Genomic DNA, 13,687 nt, shown 5'->3' on the forward strand with positions numbered 1-13,687 from the left:
CGCCCCCCTCCGAGAACCCCGGGACTTACGCGAGTCCCGGGGCTCTGCGCGCGCCGGGAGGCCTATGTAAAATAGGCTTCCCGGCGCGCAGGGCCCTGCTCGCCTAAATCCGCCCGGTTTTGGGCGGATTTAGGCGAGCAGGGCTCTGAAAATCTACCCCTTTATGCAGGAAAATCGGTATAAAAAAACTTAAAATAAATAAATAAATAAATGTAAGGGATGATTTAGATCTAGAATTTGGAGTTATAAAATAATTACATTTTAAGCAGAAGTACACAACATCAAATAACAAAGTATAATAGTGCAAGCAACAAGAAAACTTTAACAAGTGGTTCTGGTTCCCACAAAGAAAGCTACTGAAAAGGAAGATAATTTTAAGAAAAGGTTAGGATGATATAGTCACATAGTGCTTCACAAGGCCCAGGACAACAGAAAACCTTGGTTCACACCCGAACTGAAGGCCATCAAACTAGACCTCAGAAACAAAGAACATATTTGGCGCAGAAATCCCTCTACCACGACCCAAGCAATCTACAAATCCACCCTCAACAAGTATAGGAACACCATCTTCAAAACAAAGAAAGACTTCTTCGCAAAAAAAAATTCACCATTTCATCTTCGACTCTAAAGCTCTTTTTTCATACATCTCCGCTCTCACCAAACCCTCCCCTCCATCCATTCCAGACGACCAAAGCTACAGAACTGGCTACCTTCTTCGAGAACAAAATTCTCAATCTCACCAGACAGTTTGCCACCCCCAATCCCCCTACCCTCCTCTCGCTGACCTCAGTATCTCAACAGAACACTAGGTTAGAATCCTTCGAGACTACCTCATCACTCGAAGTTAATAATATCCTAAAGAAACTCAAGCCCTCTTCCCATCCGCTAGACACCATCCCATTGAACCTTCTCATCTCAATACCAAATACCATAGCAAAACCCATTGCAGAAATCATTAACTATTCTTTAACCCAAGGTCAAGTTCCTGACTCTCTCAAGCAAGCCATCTTGAAACCTCTCCTAAAAAAACCTAATCTGTCAACATCTGAACCAGCTAACTTCCGCCCCAGAGCCAACTTACCCTTCATTGCCAAGATTATGGAGAAAATAGTTAATAAACAACTCACAGATTACCTGGAGGAACACAAGATTCTGTCTCCATCGCAATATGGATTTCGTAAATCCCTAAACACGGAATCCCTTCTGATATCTCTCATTGACTCCATCTTCTTGAGCTCGGACAAAAGACAACCTCACCTACTCATTCTCCTTGACCTCTCTGTGGCCTTTGATACGGTCAACCATTCAATCCTTCTAGAATGGCTTGCTGACATTGGTATTTCAGGCACTGCCCTCGACTGGTTCCGCTAATTTCTCAGCAACAGATCATTCAAGGTCAAAATCAATAACAAAGAATCACAGCCAATCAGTTCTAACCTGGGAGTCCCTCAAGGTTCTTCCCTCTCACCAACCCTTTTCAACATTTATCTTCTACCTCTCTGCTTCCTCCTTTCTAAGCTGAAAATCAAACATCTCATATGCGCGGATGACGTTCAAATTCTCATCCCAATTAAGGAGTCCCTACAAAAATCTTTAATCTTCTGGGAGACTTGCTTTCAGGAAATCAGCTCACTCCTCACTAAACTTAACTTAGTCATCAACAAAGACAAGACTGAATACCTCATTATCTCCCAGGAAGACAACCTCATTTCTAGAGAGACAGCCTCCCTTATAACTGGTCAACCACAAGAAGACTGCAACTCTCTCCCCAACCCCCCTTCAACTATTCTGGACAGCCTCAAAAACACGTCCTACGTAAGAAATCTAGGCGTGCTCCTGGACAATCAGCTGAACCTCAAAAGATTTGTAAACAACACGACTAAAGAGTGCTTTTTCAAATTAGAAGTTCTTAAAAAGCTAAAACCCCTTCTGCACTCACACAATTTCCGCCTTGTTCTACAATCAATCATCCTTACCAAAGTTGATTACTGTAACTCTTTGCTGCTCGGTCTACCAGCTACCACCATTAAGCCTTTACAGATGTTACAGAATTCAGCAGCCAGGATCTTGACTAACTCTAATAAGAGAGACCACATCACGCCCATCCTCTACAACCTCCACTGGCTCCCGATCAAATACAGAGTTCTCTAGAAAGCTCTGACCATCATGCACAAAACCTTACCCAACCTAGCCCCAATTGATCTTACCTTTCAGCTGCACACCAACAACTCCACGAGACTGGTTAGAAAATCATACCAAGGCACCCTTTTTGTCCCTCAAGCCAAAACCTCGATAAGGAATAGGGCACTTTCCACTGCAGGTTCGACCCATTGGAACACCCTCCCACCAGACCTCAGACAAGACCCCTGCCCGCATTCCTCCAAGAAAAAACTGAAAACATGGCTATTCAGCCTAGCATTTCCCTGATCCCGCTTGTTAGCAATACACTCTCGCTATTGTTCCTAATTACTTCCCTCGGCAACTATGATTTGTTTTATGTTTTTCAATTCGCTCTCAAACCCGCCCCTATATCCACCATACAATCTTGATCCTTTGTTTTTCTTATCCTCCCTCCTCCGTCCTCCCCCCTGCATTCTAGCCCAAAATCATTCGATGCATTCAACTGCTTGTTAACTTTAACTTTATAGGCTTTATGCAAGGCAACTAGTATAAGATGTTAACTTCAATACCATGTTATTTAAAGTTTTTTATTCGTTCCAGGTTCTATGTAATGCTCTCAGGCAAGTTTTATTGTTTCACTGTAAACCGGTTTGATTTATATCCAATGCAAGAAGATCAGTATATAAAAAACCCAAAATAAATAAATAAATACATGGAAGGGATTATTTTCAAACTTATGTGGTCAGGTTCAAAATCTGTGGATACATTTACCTGTAGGGTTTGCCTAAGTTTGCAGATTCTTTTTGAAATTTGCCCAAATCTGTAGGCAGTCATGTGCTTGTTTTTTTTGCTTTTCCTGGCCAAAAGAAGGCATGTGGTGTGTAGTGGAAGAGTAGTCTAATGGTTAAAGAAATGGTCTGCACAGCAGGATTCAAATCCCACTGCTGTTCCTTGTGTTACGCCCCCCAATCCTAGCCTGGCCCACGCACGGGCCTGCTCACCTCGCTAGCTCCTCTGCAGGTCATGGGTCGGCCTCCCTGGCAGCAGTCGCAAGCTCCTCCAGGCTTCAGTGTCCTGCAGCAGTGGTCGCCAGGCCTTCCACTGCACAGCAGGCCTCATGCCAGAGTTCGGCGGCATTGGCCACGCCGCCTTCTTACACGCGCGTGCACCACTCGGTCTCTTGTAGGGCCAGGGGCGGGTCCTAGCTCCACGGCGTGCCCTGATTGAATGTTCAATATAAGGAAGTCCCTGCCTGTACTTCCTTGCCTTGGCAATCGGGTCGGCACTGCACGTGTACTAGTTTGTCTCTGTGTTCACAGTCTTGTTCCAGTCTTGTTCCAGACTTGTTCCAGCATCCTACTGTTCCAGCATCCTACTGTTCCAGCCTTGTCCAATGTCTTTCTGTTCCAAAGTCCTTAGGTTCCAGTGCCTTCTGTTCCAGCGTCTGTCTGTCCTGTCTCTCCAGGTAGTACCCTTCGACTGTCTCTCTGGTATTGACCTCAGCCTGCTCCTTGACTATCCTGCCAGCTGCCTGGATCCTGACCTCTGTCTGCCTTGTGACCTCATCTGACCTCCGGCACCTGACCCCTAACTCGTTGACTACCCTCGGACTGATCCTCGGATTCTGACCTTGGCTGCCACTGACCACATCTCCTGATTCTGGCTCTCTCCCTTGCCTTGTCATCGCTTATGCTGTTCTGGTTTTCCTTGCTCCATCAGATCTACAGTCTAGAGTCCAACCACGTTCCCTTGCTGTTCGTGGGCACACTTCTATGCTACCCTCTCCGGGAGACCCTGTGAGGCCCAACTAAGTCCAAGCGGCTGGATCCCTATGGGCTCCACCCGGGGGGGACTGCGGCCTTCCAGTGGTGAAGCTCATCCTAGCCTCTGTCTCCTCCTGTGCTCTGCCCTCTTGGGGCAGGTGCTTCCTGGTCCCTACCAGGGAGCATTTCTCCACTGCTCCAGGACAAGCATCCACCTCCAAGCGCAACACCTTGTGACCTTTGATGTCACATTTTATTGCATCAGGTACAAACTTACCCCTGGATTCATTAAGCATTGTTTTTTTGTTTTTTTATACAGGAAGGGCCCTACTATTTATTTTTTTTGGTAGGCAGGCGATTGTAGTCGTATTAGTGGTCCACTCCCCTGAAAAAATGTTGCAAGTATATCACCATGTTGTTTTGTCTTTTGGAAAAACATCATGAGGCAAAACAACACAGCCTTGGCCTTTACCATATGAAATGGCCTGCAACTCATAGGGCCTCTATCACTTTAAGGAGCCAACCAAACACAAATAAAAGTAGCAGAAATAGTAAAAAATTGTGTGGGGATCAAACCTGATCCCCCTCAGTCCAGAGCTGCCACTCGATGTATCCCTGACAGCCAAAGTATAACAATTGTAGCATCAGATCATGCAACAATGACCCCCAACCCTTGAACCTGTCAACAGTGATAAAAAAAAAAAATAGGCAACAGAACAGGGTGGGAAGGCACTGCCCCCCAATATTTCCCACTGGCAACAAAAGGAGAAACATCATTGGTGGCAGGTGGGAGGGCCCATGTCCTTTCTGCTGACTCCTCCTCCCTTGGCATTGCCACAATCCTCTCATTCACCATTCCTGATCCTAATAAATCAGAAGATTTCAGCCTTGCAGTGCATCAGTCTACTTCTTCCTATTCTACTGCCAGCACCTGAATGACATCATCAGGCACTGACAGCTGAGGAGGAGGAAGTGACATAATCATGTTCTGACAGCTGAGGATGAGGAAGCAGCCCATGTGACAAGGCCTCAATCCTCTGCAAACAGGTCCAGCTAGGCTGCTGCAGAGCCCATCTCACAGCAGCCAAAGAAGAAGCCCAGGCTGCCACAAACTCCATCCCGCAGCTATTGAAAATGAGGCCCTGGAATGCCTATGTGCATGTGTATGTGTGTGTGAGAGAGTTCCTGCCTGCCTGTGTGAGAGAGCTTGCCTGCATGTGTATATTCAAGGAAGTGCCTGCCTGCATGAATATGTGTGTGTGGGAGAGAAAATGCCTACCTACATGTGTATGTGTGAGAGAGTGCCTGCCCATGCATGTGAATGTATGTGTGAGAGAGTGCCTTTTTGTTTGCCTGCATGTGTATGCGCCTGTTTGCATGTGTATGTGTGTGTGTGTGTGTGAGTACCTTTCTGCCTGCCTGCATTTATGTGAGTGTGCCTGTGTGGCTGTGAGTGCCTGCATGTATTTATGTCTATGAATGCCTTCTTGCCTGCCCAAATATGTGTGTGTGAATCCACACCTGCCTCTGTGTGTTTGTGTGTAAATGCTTACCTGCCAGTGTGTCTGTCGCTGTGTGTGTATATGAGAGAACATGTTGGGGATATTTTAAAGATTGAACATGTGTAAGTGTGTGAGTGTGAGAGAAAGAAAGGATAAAGTTTGTGGGGCAACTCTCCCCCAGTCCACAACATTCTCAAGGCCATAAAAAATTCACAGGTATGGTGAATGGGAAATTTTAAAATCTTAACTAGTTGCAATTTTGGGATGTTATTTGATGTGTGCTGTTTTGAAAAATGTTACTGGTTTTGGGAAAAATATTGAAACTATAATGTGAGTTTTTAATAATTGGATGCTCTATTTATTGGCTGTTCTGAAAAAAATATTAGTATGCTTTTACTATTATGAATGATGCTTTGTGTTTATAGATTTTATATGGTGTTTTATGAGGAATGGAGCTGGTTATCTTTTCCATTCTTGCATTTTATAATACAGTTGGGCTTGTTGTGGTTTCTAGTTTAGCTTTTGACTGCACATTTCTGTTCCTACTTCATGATCTCTTTTTATTTTGCTCTCTATTTGGTGAGGGTCTCTCTGTATTCTGCAAGTGTGAGGTATTCTTCTAGCACAGGGATGGCCAACTGGCCTCTCATGAGGTTACCATTCTAGTTTTGGGCTGCATATTTCTGTTTTTAATTTGTGATAACTTATTTTGTATCTATTGAGGGTCATTTTGCATGTGTGACTAAGGTGAGTTATTCTACTAGCATGCAGTTTCTGTGTGGAAATCTGTAGCAATTTTTCCTATTGTGTTTTCCCAGCAGGAGGTGTATTGGTGTTCTAAGGTCCGCTGAAATATTTGCAGAGCTGCCTAAACATAGGTAGATTATTGTTTTTGGAGTCTTGTGAGTTACTTCTGCTGTAGTATGACAGGCTTGCTACATATATTATGAGTGGGGTTTTTTCCCAGGATTTTATTTTTTTTCACAATGTGCCTGATAGTGAAAAACATTAGGGGGAGATTTTAAAAGGCTGCGCACTGGCGTACATGTGCACCCGCTACCCAGAGTGCACATATATACACCCAAATTTATAATTTGCGCGCGCAGGCATGTGCAAATTATAAAATCCGGGATCGGCGCGCGCAAGGGGGTGCATAATTGTGCACCTTGCATGCGCCAAGCCGCACTGCCTTCCTCCATTCCCTCCCAGGCCACTCCGATTTCCTTTCTCCCTACCTAGCCTTCCTGCCCCTTCCCCTAACCTTTCCCCCCCTTATCCTTACTCTAACCCCCCCCCCCAAATCTTTATTTCAACTTTTGCGCCTGGTTTATCGGCATCAAGTTCCCTTACTGCTGTACGGTGGTCACGAAAACCGATGCTGCGTTTATCAGCGTCGGTTTTTTTGACCGGCATATGGCAGTCACGAAAACCTACACCAGCAAGTGTCCCACTAAATCGGGTTTGGGATTGAACCCTGTCCTAGTGAATTGTCCTGTGGGGGAGGAAGAGGAGGGGACACTGCAGAGAGCAGACCCAGAGCCAAAATATACAGCTGGTCTGCAGAACGGAGGCCAATCCCAGGCATCGGTGGCTAGGTGAGTGATCCGCTCAGCTCCTTTTATTTCTGCAATGGCTTAGGAAGCTCTGATTTTGCAGGTCCTGGGAATCGAGGCGGTCTGCTCAGGAGCAGGTGAAATGAGGTGAGGGGGCTTGTCGTGTGCCAAAAAATAAGGAGCTCCAGGACTGACCTTGTGGCAGCAGCTCTTTACCGAAGGCACGATGTTTGATCCAACTTGGCAGTGTTGGTTTTCATGGCTGTCCGCCGCAAAGGAAAAGCGACACAGATAAACTCGGCATTGGTTTTATCGGAGTTGGTTTTCCTTAGCAGCGGACAGCCATGCTGATAAACTTGGCATTGGCTTTCAGCAACCTAGTCACAAAAACCAACGCTCGGTTTATCGTCATCAGTTTTCGTGGCTGTCCGCCGGTAACGAAAACCAATGCCATTAAACTTGGCGTCAGTTTTTGTGATGTGCCCGATTGTCAATTAAAAAAAAAAAAATATTCTTTTTTTGATGTGCACATCTATTAACGACTGCTCCTGACACATTTTTCTTTTTGCATCGGGAGTGAATGCCTAATAGCCTCATTCACATACATTTTCATGTGAAGAGCACTATTGCATTCACTCCGCATTAGATGCACGTTAAATAGGCGCTAATCCCCTTATTGCATTAGAAGATTGATTAGCGCCTATTTTGCCTGCGTCCAACTGTACCTTCAGTGCGCTGGGCTCAGTGCACAATATTGCATTGGCCCCATTGTCTGGCTAATTCCTTCTCATACTACAATAACTCATCTGCTGACCGGGCAGCAGATATTTATTTATTTATTTATTTATTTATTTATTTTGAGTTTTTCTATACCGGCATTCGCGATGGGAATCGCATCATGCCGGTTTACAATTAACAAGGTGTGACAAAGGGGATATAATAAGAACATTAACAGGTGCTGAAAGAAAAAAGTAGCAGTTACAATAAAACAGGGACATAACACAACTTTGAACGTGAAAAGGCAATAGTAATGTAACAGAGAGAACAAACTTGCCAATTAAAAGGTGTTTGCATCTTCCCTGTGTTAATCCATCACAGTTTTTTGCTTTAGTTTATCTGTCAACATAACGAATCAGAGCCAGACTCTTGTGATATCCAGCAATAGACTCTGTTTTTCTCTATCCTTGTATACTGTGGATATTATATACTTAGCAAACATATCAGCAAAATAATTTAAGTCTGACATAACATTAGGGCCCCATGAGGGTTTGTCACATGCTGCTGCAATCTCGAAAAGTTATTTTTCCTTTTCTGCTTTTAATTCTACCTTAATGTCCTTTTAACCATTAACCAAATGATGGGGTAGATTTTAAAAGCCCTGCATGCATAAATCCAGCTGGATTTATGCATGCAGGGGACTTGTGCGCTGGCGCACCTGTGTTGCATAGGCCGCTGGGGCACGCAAAGCCCCGTGTCGTGCATAAATCCCAGGGCTTTGCTTGGGGGGCGTGCTGGGAGTGTGCCGGGGGCATGTCAGGGGCGGTGTGGCATTTGGGGGCGTTCTGGGGGTGGGCCATGGGCATGGTCCAGCCCAGGGGCATTCCAGGGGCATGACCGAGGCCTCCGAACCAGCCTCCTACCAGAGAATGGCGCACCAACAGCCCGCCGGTGCGCGCAAGTTATGCTTGCCTCGGGCAGGCATAACTTTCTGCACAAAGGTAGGGGGGGATTTAGTTAGGGCTGGGGGGTGGGTTAGGAAGGGGAAGGGAGGGGAAGGCTGGAAAAAAAGGTCCCTCCAAGGCTGCTCTGATTTCGAAGTGGCCTCAGAGGGGACAGAGGCAGGCTCTCGTCTCGGCGCGCTCAGGTTGTACAATTGTGCACCACCCTGCGCGTACCAACCCTGGATTTTATAACATGTGCGCGGCAGAGGATTTACGGGCGTAACCTACCTTGTGCGCACTGGGCCTATTTTCAAAAGGCCCGGTGACGCGCGTAAATCCCTGGGACTTGCGTATGTCCCGGGGCTTTTCATAATGGGTGGGATTGGGGCTGGATGGGGGCGGGACAGATGGTCCTGGGGTGGTCCAGAGGCACAGGGGGATCGAGTGCCGGCAATCGGCAGGCATAACTTCCAAAACAAAGGTATGGGGGGTGGTCTTTAGGGCTGATGGGTGGGACAGGGTGGGGAAGGTGGGGGGGAGGGAATGGGGAAAGCCGGCGGGGCTCCCCATACATCCTTGCTAACGCGGCCCCCTAATTTAAATAGCACATAGCGCCCGCTTTCTATGTGCCTTTATTGCATCGGCCCCAATAGGTGTATGAGGCTGATTTAATTGAGAAGCTGAAAATTGTTATTGCATACAGAGAGGCTTTAATGTCTGAATTTACAAATTTAGAGAAATAATTACTCAATAAATATGAAGAGTTAGAAATCCTCTGGAATCACTGTACCTGAATCCCCCTCTGATGATGATAATGAGATAGAAAGCAATATAGGAGCCACTGGGAAGAAGGGGGGAAATAATCCAGCTGGGAGAAGGATAAAGCCACTGTATGCATCCATGACAGGATGTTAGCCTGTAGCCCTGTACCTGATCAGAAGTCTGAACTAGCCCCTAAAACTCAGTCAGTGAAGTTTTGCAGCATTTGCTTTTGATGTAGAAAAGAAAGGCCTAGAGTCAAAACTTTTCACAGGACAGGGCAGAGCACAGGCCCCCAGATTTCAAATTCAGTATCAAATTCCCCCTGGGGATTATTCCCAGAGAGAAGATGGGCTTGGTTGGCCTCATTCCTTGTACTATCTTTCTGGCAAACCAAGTACTTGCTTAAACAGTGTCGAGTCTGGCCTTAGCTGATAACATGAAAGTGCTATTAGTAGCTGTTTCCTTTGGGCCGGATTTTAAAATCCCTATGCACATTGGGCCTATTTTATAAAGACCCAGGGCTTTACTAAAGGGGTGGTCCAGGGGCGGGGTGGGGAGGGGCCAGAGGCCTCCAACACAGCGGCCATTTGCCATTATGTTGGAGGATTGCATGCTGGCAGAGTGCCGGCAGGCGCAAAAGGTAAGACAAAGGTCAGGGGGAGGTTAGAATAGGGCTGGGGGAGAAAAGGTTAGGGGAAGGGGTGGGAAGGTCAGGCTAGGGGGAAGGGAAGTTACCTCACAAGCCGCTCCAATTTCAAAGCGGCCTGGGAGGGAATGAGGAAAGGCAGCACGGCTTGATGCGTGCAAGTTGCACTTTTGTGCACCCCCTTGAGTGTACCGGCCCCCGTTTTTATAACATGTGTGCACCTGCATGTGCATATTATAAAATTGGATGTACATGTGCACACACCTTTTAAAATGCTCCCCTTTATGCCTGAGTGCCCTTAATTTTTGTGAAGCTAACAGTATACAGGGCTAGAAGCCCTTTAATCAAAATAAAATGTTTGAAGCTTTTTTTTTGTTGTTTACTTCTCTTTGTTTTCAACTATTTAATGCATTTAGGGGGTCATTTTTCACAGCAATTGCAAGCAAAAAGGGACTTTTCACGTGTGATCATTAAAAAGGGGCGGTGTCAAGACCGGAACAGGAGGAGTTGGGGCAGATGCCGCGAAGACAGCGTGGACGCAATTGGGCACGAAAGCCGGCAGCGATCGTGCTGCAGAGGTTCGATCGCTGCCGGCTTTCGCAGGCCTGCCCCCTGCCCCCCCACACCGCGTGATTCACAACGCCTCAGTGTCTTAGAAAATATAGGCCTTAGTCTGCAAGTATGAAGACTTTTCAGTTTGCACTTGTCTTGCTCTGTCTTGTATTAATTGGTCCTAACCTTTTCTGCTAGGAGGGCTGCTAATAAAGCAGATGCATGTTCTTTATATATGTGCTAACTTACATTTGAATAAAGAAAAACCCAAAGCAAGTGGATAACACAATCATAACAACAGGAGAACTATACAAAGACCTTCATATATTTGAGTGGTACTCTACTCCCTCACCTATGTTCCACAATTTTTATGAATTCTAATGAGAGAAACAGGACTTTGTATTTCACTTCCAAAGCTTAATCATTGGTCTCAATATGCATTCAAAATAAGAAGAACATAAGAACATAAGAACATGCCATACTGGGTCAAACCAAGGGTCCATCAATCCCAGCATTCTGTTTCCAACAGTGGCCAATCCAGGCCATAAGAACATGGCAAGTACCCAAAAAGTCTATTCCATGTTACCTGTTAGAAACGCCGTCTGCGGCGCCCCGTGGCCGGGTGTCATGGCCATGGGCCGCAACTAGGTTCGGGCCGGCGGCCACGGTGTTAGGAACTCACCAGGAGCATCAGAGGCTCCTGTGGTGGCAGGCAACCTTCGGTTTCTGCTCCTTTGCTGGACTTTGACCCTTGGACTGGATTGGGATTATCCTTCGAAGAGGACTCCCGGACTGACTACGACCTGCTAGAGGCACCAGCCATCTGGAATCCACGACCTACAGGAGGCGCCTGCATCCAGACAGTCATCACTCTTCAGGGAGTCTCCTAAGTCCCAGTGACTGTATCCCTACAGGCTCCTCTTGGGGGATCACGCGCTTCCAGGGTGAAGCCTTCATCGGTACATCTTCAACAGGCCTTGCCATCCGACGGTAGAGACCGAAGAGGGTTGACTTCCTTTTTGGTAGCACTGACTCTACCTCGGAACAGGGGTCCATGTTCGGATTCATAACAGAATACCAAGGCCATGGACCCGGCAGAGGCCTCAGTTCGCCAGGCCATTCCTGGACTGGCCCAGAAGGTCATGGAGCAGCAATGCATACTGGAATCCATGGCGGCCTCCTTGGAATGACTTAATGCCCATCTAGATTCTATAGCTACAGCTCAGACCGTCCTACCACCATTGCCATCGGTGGTGCAGAGTAATACCTGGTCCGTGATTCCATTACTGACTCCCCCACATTACGCTGGAGACCCTCGCTTGTGTCAAGGATTTCTCGACCAGTGAAGTGTGCACTTTCATCTTCACTTCATCTTCAAGCCTCCCTCTTTCCAGATGATCTTACCAAAACTACATATATCCTGTCACTGTTAGAAGTTAAGGCCCTGGCCTGGGCTTCCACCTTCTGGCGACGGTTGGATCCAGTCCTACAAGATCTTCCTAAGTTCTTGGAATTGATTCAAGTGATGTTTGATGATCCAGGGAAACAAGTGGTTGCTGGTTCCAAGCTTTTACAACTCCGGCAAGGAGGGCGACCTCTGGCTGATTATACCATTGAATTCAAGACTCTTGCATCTGAACTCCATTGGGAGGAGAACTGTCTCCGGTCCATCTTCTTAGAGGGTCTATCACCCAGAATAAAACATGAAATGGCAGCCTGAGAGTTACCTCAATCCTTGGATTCCATCATGGACTTGGTAACCCAAATTGCTCGACGACTACAGGAAAGAGCTCGGGAGGGATCAAGCACGAGGAGGCACATGGTGGGTGTCACTCCTTCTCGCTCTGTTCCTGCTTCCCAAACTACATCTAACCCCAAAGGAACTACAGAAGAACCTATGCAATTGGGTCGGGGTCCCCTTTCTCCTGAAGAACGGCAAAGACACTGCAAGGCAGGCCTCTGTCTCTATTGCAGATGAGCAGGTCATCTCATTGCCCACTATACAACACGTCCGGGAAACTCCAAAGCCTAGGCTCCATCAGGGGAGTAACCCTAGGCATCACCTCTCCGGCTCCCCCACTTACTCTGCATGTCACCCTGGGTTTCGAAGATCATCGGTTCTCCAATCTGGCTCTAGTAGATTCTGGAGTTGGTGGACATTTTATTCTACAAGATATGGTAGAGCAAATACACATTCCTACTTGCTTGTGTCCTAAACCGTTAATTATATCCTCCATTCATGGAGATCCCCTGCCGGGGAGGATAACTCATCATACAGTTCCAATGGAGTGACACATTTTGCCGAACCACACTGAAAGTATCTCCTTCCATATCATCCAGAGAGCCATTCATCCTATAGTTCTTGGTATTCCATGGTTACAACAACACAACCCACAGTTCGACTGGACATCTTTGAAACTTATCCTCTGGGGCCCAGCATGCCAGGAGACCTGCATTAATGGATCAAGCTCCTCCAATAGTTTCATCTGTACTTTCCGGCTTGAGGGTCTACCACTACAGTACAATCAGTTTTCGGACGTCTTTTCCAAAAAGGCTGCTGACATTTTGCCTCCACATCGAGAATTCTATTGTAGCATTAATCTGATTCCTGGCGCTACCCCGCTATGGGGTAGGGTCTATCCGTTGTCTGCCTTGGAAACCCGTGCTATGGCAGAATATATTCAGGACAACCAAATCCTAAAACTTAATGATATTGCTGCTAAAGTCGGGGTACTAGAACAGGACATGCATCATAAATTTATTGAACAAGATAACTCTTTAAAGAAAATAAATGAAGATATAAAAAGCCTTCAGAATGCGAACGCTACAACTGTTTCAGAAAGAATTTCATCATTAAGAAGACGAGTCTATTGCAAATCATATGAGGCATTTAAATTTGAGATTTCTGAATTTTCCAATTGTATTGGGGAAAATCCCACTATTGTCCTTTAAGAAATACGTAATGGAGGCTTTAAAGATTTCACAAGAAGAGATACCAGCTGTTAAGAAACTTTTCTTTTTGCCTAGAAGAACCAGCACTCCTTCAGTATTTCCGGCTCAAGGATCAGATTTTCAAAATCTGACTGATTACTTAGAAAATTCTAATGTAGAAATTATAGATCGTGCT

The sequence above is a fragment of the Rhinatrema bivittatum genome, chromosome 16 (genome assembly GCF_901001135.1).
Source record: "Rhinatrema bivittatum chromosome 16, aRhiBiv1.1, whole genome shotgun sequence".
Lineage (NCBI taxonomy): Eukaryota > Metazoa > Chordata > Amphibia > Gymnophiona > Rhinatrematidae > Rhinatrema > Rhinatrema bivittatum.